Genomic DNA, 6704 nt, shown 5'->3' on the forward strand with positions numbered 1-6704 from the left:
GACCCAAAATTGCTAGTACCGAGGTCTCGCGACCCAAATACTTCGAATTTTTTTAATAAAATAGCTTTGCTAAAAAAACACAGTAATTTATTGTGTTTCCATTCATTAAGACAGATCTACATGTTATGCGTTTTTAAAAAAAGGGTTCTGTAACAAAATTGAAAAGAAGACTTGAGTTTTACTCCTAGTGATGTCTCATTCAGATGACAAATATGATTTAGCAACCAATATGGATTGCAGGCTTGCAGCCCCACCAATTCCCCGCCATAACCCCTTCAACAAGCGTCCGCTATTGCGCTTTCTTAGTGCAATAATTACTGGCAAGGTGCGTAATGTTTTTTTGGCACGAATCACTAAAAAAGACGGACGTCTCATCATAATTTTGGAGCATAATGGTTGGAGGTTGTAGTAAGACGTAATAAGAATATCAAAGCCCATACAGAAGTAGGTATCATTTTGGACGTTTCGAATAACTCTTTATTCATTTTCAACATGTTGTCTCATCATAATCGTTTGAGGAAACTCAATATTATAAGGCTCACATCTAAGGATTTTTCAGAGGGAAATACAAATTTTAAGAAAGAGGTCGACAACCTTTACCAAGTCGCGGACCAGACCAAACTCAGCAAGTTCTCGGCGGGCCGTATTAAATTTACGCTAACAATTTTTGTTATAAAAACGTGTGGTCTCTAAGCACTTTAATATAATAACTCTTAATCAGGGACAAACCCAAATGTTTGATGCAGTGAAAATGATTCTAGTTACACTACAACAAGGAAGCAACGGGCGTAGCGCGAAAAAAATATTTAAATTGGCAAACCATTAAATTTACAAGGAGACGTGACGCATTTTCCACACACGACATAAAATACGAACATATTTCTTATGCTCTTTTTGTTAATGTTTATCATTAAATAATACATCAGCGAATTAATTTGGAAAAAAAATTGATTTTAGAGAGTTTCATGCTACGAAAAATTTCCTATGCTTATAGTTGTCATGCGCACGTCACCTTTGGTGTGAGAAGACTCCTTCAAAACGCCAATGTAATTTAAAGTCAAAACAGTTAAAATTATTGAGCATATGCTGGCCTTGTGTGCAGTTTGTGAAAGAGTTTGCGGGCAGGATGATTTTCATTGGAGGGCCAGATCCGGCCTGCGGGCCGAAGGTTGCCGACCCCTGTTTTAGACACGATGTAACGAAGAGAACAGCGTGCTTACGACGCTTTGGTTACAGAAACGGGATAAAAAATGAAAGAGAGTTTCTTTGAAAACATATACCAAGAAGTAAACCCAGATTGCGGTAAGCAGATCAGTTTGGTGTGGAAATGGCCAAAATAGTGTTGGATTGCAAGCGCTCTTTGCCATCACCTGGATCGAACTAACACTTACGACTTTTTACGGGGCTTAGTGTAAATATATTACGTGACAATTTTAGTCGCGCTCCAAGTAAGACGGCTATCTTGTATACAATTCAGTGTACTAATGGAAACAATTAGAAAACTTAAAATATAGGCCTCTATTGACAAGCCCTCTATTAATAAGGCTTTCGCGACCCAAACTGAATGGTCCCGCGACCCAAATTGTTTTTTTTTATGATTGGAGTAAAATGCGCAACAGGTGCAAATAGAGAGGCGTACACTGCCACCAGATTTAGCATTTAAATGTGCGGCGGTAAAATATGTTGTTTATTGAGGGCATTAACTAATTTTACTAAAGAGAAGCCTCTTTTTAAAATGCAAGTCGCACGAGCCCAGTTTTGGACGAGCCACTTTGCACAATGAAAGTCTCACGCGCGGGACAATAAAGCGCAGCAGGCGGTGAGTCGCTTCGTCACTTCACAAGCTGGACAAAGCAAGCGAATATGAACGAATTCTGTATGTCAGTTTTTCTGCTGCTAGATGACAGTCGTTAGCTACAGAAAGCTAAAGCGCAATATTTCAGGTTTTTGCCCCCCAAGCAGAGGCCCTAGGGGGTGCGCCTCATAATCTTCTACAAAGCACCTACATACCACTCTACGCCATGTCTGAAAATTTGAAGGTTCTACGATGTATACTTTTTCTATAAAGCCTCGTACAAAAATGAAGTTGCTCCAACCAAAAACATATCAACACCAGGCGTAAACAAATTAAAATTGTACAAGGGCCGCAGCAAGCAAAATGCTAAATTTGAATGCATTTTTAGCGACGACGTTAAACTACGTCATAACATAGCTTCATACTGAACAAATCTTCAAGACCACTGCGTTTATTTGGTTTAAATTGGCTAAACTTTCGATTTAATAGGTGGCGAATTAGGCATATAAACCACAGGCGTTAAATTATGTTAAGAGAATGATTATATCTGCATTTTAAACATGCCACCTGGCCCAAATTTAATTACATGGCCGTACGCATTCTCTACGTAAATTATTTTTTCCCAAATACCTCGCCGTATTTGAATTTATTATCGCGTTAATACATGAAAAGGCAAGGCCTTGTAATAAAGTTTCACCCATCGTAAAGCAGGGAGGCATTGCTAGAAACTTCTTTTATATGACGTTCGTGAACTATGTCGCCAGATTGGACCATAAGTTAAAAAAGCTTGAAAGTTTTCTCAAAGGTAAAGGCTTTAGGCGTCGATTGCCAGTTTGCCACTTTCTCTGGAAATAGGATTTTTGTTTGGAAGAGAAAAATCAAAATATTTTGATGGCAAAACGATTCGAAAATTAATTTTGCATAGTCTTTACCAAACTAACGTGTAAAAAAAATGTAACCCTGGCAACTAATCCTTACGTAACTGAGACATAATTAAGGCTGGAAACTTTCGGCTCATATCTGTTTTTGCTTGCAGAAGCAAGTTAACGTTTATACTTAACCACAAACCAAATTTAAATTAATAGTATTTGAAAGCAACCCTGATGAGTAACGCTATTTATAACTGTTCACTACTTGGTTGTTCTTTTATCATGTTTTAATGCCGCTGTTTGGACACCAAACTGTTTGTCCTTGTTCGGTATTGGGGCTGTGCAATAGTTGCGGTTAGAATTTGGGTTGGGGGTGAAATTATTAGTGGGTTTGGGGTTAGGGGTGGGCTTTGGGTAAAGGTTAGATCTTACTCTAGCCAGTGGTCGTATTCCGATGTAGGCCTTGTTCCGCGTTATAGTTGTTGGTTTAAGTTTGGTTTTGTGTTTTATTTCGACTTTGATGTTGTTTCAATTTCGATCTGTTACTAGAGTCCTGTCGTGAATGTTAATATTTCATTAAAAGTTTGTGATGCACCCTTGTATACCTTTTCGTTCTGCTGCAACCCATGTAAATTTTGATGCACCCTACAGTGCACCGTACACACCGGTTGAAGAGCACGGGCGCCATTTTGTGTCCGCTGCATAGTCACGTGATGTGCGAATAAACGTCGGTTGCTCGAATGTTTGGGCGTAAATGCAATAATGCGTCGCGCTCAACTTTCCATCGTTGTTGAATCCGTGCCATATCGCCTTGACGTCACTTTACATCCAAACACCAGCTGCTCATTATGACGTCACTTTGCATCCAAACACCAGCTGCTCTTTATGACGTCACTTTGCATCCAAACACCAGCTGCTCATTATGACGTCAATTCAATTATTGCGGCAAAGGTAAGTGGCTAAATTCACCTCAGGGTTGCCAGTTAGGATTTTTTAAAGTCAAATTTGAAAATTTAGGCTTTTTTTGAACCTCTTTGGATTTTATTTTCTCAAAAAAAAATCCAAATCAAATTTGGCGTTTTTAGGCGTTTTTTCGTTTTATTCCAAAATGTCATGAGTGTTATGTTGAAAAGAGATCAAACAAACACAAAAAGAGAAAAAAATTCCAAAAAATATCACAAAAAGAGAAAAATTTGCGAAAACAAAAAAAATGGCGCTGGTCTAGAATCCTACCATAACTCACATTAATTGGGTTATGGTGCGGGTTAGCGTTTTGGGTTAGGGTGGGTCAAGTATTATTATTAAATAATAAATAAAATAATACTTGACCCACCCACACCCAAACTCGCACCCTGACCCAAAATATTGTGTGTTGATTTAGTAAATGTGGTAGGATTCTGGACCAGCGCCAAAAAAATTGCCAAGAAATAATTCCAAAAAGAGAAAAAAATTAAGAAAATTTGCCACAAAAACAGAAGTTCAATGTACCAGCATGACCATTTATTGCATTTTTTATTTATTTAAGGAAAAACATAGGCTTGTTAGAGTTTGTAGTAGTTTTGGCTTTTTTTAGAGTAAGTTTGGCTTTTTTTATTTTTTTCATCTAGCAACCCTGATTCACCTCAAAATCACAAACAGAAATGAACTAAAAGTAAAACAAAACTATTTACTTATTTGGTGAATTTATAATGTTATTGTTTCACTTGCCACAAAAGTAGGCATTCAAAATTGTAACAAGCTTATTTAATTTAATAGCTAATTTGCATTTGAAATATTATGTCAATTGGGCATAATGTGAATTTAGCCCAAGTTTGAGTATTTATTCTCTATAAATTGGGGCGATTCTTTAAATAAAACCTTTAGGGAAACCAGGGCTGCGGAGTCAGTTAAAAATAACCCGAGTCCGACTCCGGCCAAAAATAAACAAGAGTCCGACTCCGGTCAAATGTGCGATTTCGTCGAGTCCCGAGCCGGCCTGGACTCTACAGCCTGTATTTCACCAGTTTACATAACTAAAATAACGTGGATATTCAGCAATTCACTTACAGTGCCAGGGATGTTGTATAATTCATTTACTCACAATACATGTTCGGAAAATATTCCGCCATATAATATTGCGCTTTTACAATTTCCGTTTGGCGGCCATATCAGTTTTAAAATTCGGTACTGCAAATGCGCATGTCTGACTCTGGACTCGGGTAGTTTTACAAGGTCTTATCCGAGTCCCGAGTCCGACTTCAGCAAAAACAAACTGAGTCCCGAGTCCGACTCCGCAGCCCTGGTGGTAACACTATTGCTTAAAACAGGGGTTCTTAAACTTTGGGACGCACCCTCCTTGACACAATTTGTCCAAACTCACCTAACTATCACCTAATCTGTATAGCCTTTGTATTCCTTTTGTCAGCTGTGCACCCTAGTTCTGCTATACACTTGGGTATGCAATATACTTGTTGAAGCCCATTGGATTAATGTACAGTTATTGCTGCAAGAGTTTCCTTAGTGGGTTATTATTTAACCAAAAAATGGCTTTACCTGTGATTTTTGTTCAGTAAACTAGTTTTTTACTGTGCCACAAGCTAAAAATGTTTGAGAACCAAGGTTTCTGTTGTTATTCCAATAAATTAGATCAGCAGGTATATATAGGTCAAGATGTGCTCACTTCCTAAAGCATTCTTATATTGAAAAAATGTGTTGTCATACTGGCGAACTTTACCAGCACTGGTCAGTGGTCAAGCTGTATACCATCCACCCTTGCAAACCATTCTTGGTTGTATACCTCAGTTTTATTTTGCTATGCAACAAGTTGTAGTAGCTGGTTTAATAGCAGCCCATTTAAGCAGTAAATCTGTAAATTCCATATTTAACAAGGCAATGCTGGGTTTTAATTGCAGTACATTGTTTGGTAACCTGTGGGTCAGATCTAGCTCACCAAGCAGATTTATCCGGTCATCAGCCCTTTTTTATTAATAAGATGACCTACTGTGCTATTCTATTTTGCAATCTGTCGTTTTTGAATAGCATATGTAACGTTTTCAGTTTGTTTTTATATCTTTTCAGTTTGTTTTACCAAAGTTCCTGTAGGTGAATGTTTTCCAAAAATCCGCCAGTTATGGTGCAACAATTGTAGAATGCAGTCGAGAAGTATCGCTTACTGTCAGATACTGGAGGCCTAGGTCTACTAAAATTTTGCAATTAATTAACAGCGATAGAAGTGATTCATGACTGACCTACCGTTAGCGGTTAACTTAATCCAATCATTATGTTCTTTATAAGAAAGTAAATATTCAAAATGGGCGATATATTTATTTCTATGGCATGTAATAATGTTTATAACAAACTGTGTAACTGTCAGGTTATTTAACAATTGTGTTTTGACATAAATTGCGAAAGATTAATAGTCTGATAATTATCGATTTTTCAGGTTAAAGCAGTGCTTCTTAAACTTTTTTAGTTTTGTTCACTCCTAGCATTTATCTCCATATTTATTCAACCTTGTCCAATGATATGATAAAACTATCTCGTATATATGTAACAGCACACCCAGAATATCCGCCCTGCTAGCAAGCTATCGTCCATTTTGGCCGGTTCATTCTTATTCACCCCTTTTGGTTGGTTCACCCCTGCAAACATATTATTCACCCTGGGTGACCCATTCACCTGATTAAGAAACACTGGGTTAAAGTACAAATATCCGGATATATCCATTATCCAGATACTAGAAATATTAATATCCGAACCAACCTTAGTTGAACAAAGCGGAGTTGAGTAATAATTTAGTAAACTATCAAAATATAACAGAACAGAATTGTAGATTGCAAAGGAAAGTTACTAACTCCCAATCTAGTAGGTTAACATACATTTCATCTGTATGAGCATCTTAATTTAACCATAAAACTGTAACATATCACAAAACATGCTAATAATTAGAATTTTCTTTCGAATAACAGAATCTGCCTGAATCCGAATGATGAAAACAAACGATTCTGGTTGCACATCAATTATAAGATAAAACTTAATACAGGAATTAAAAAATCAGTTTG

The sequence above is a fragment of the Ascidiella aspersa genome, chromosome 2 (genome assembly GCF_963924565.1).
Source record: "Ascidiella aspersa chromosome 2, kaAscAspe10.2, whole genome shotgun sequence".
In the NCBI taxonomy this organism is placed as follows: domain Eukaryota; kingdom Metazoa; phylum Chordata; class Ascidiacea; order Phlebobranchia; family Ascidiidae; genus Ascidiella; species Ascidiella aspersa.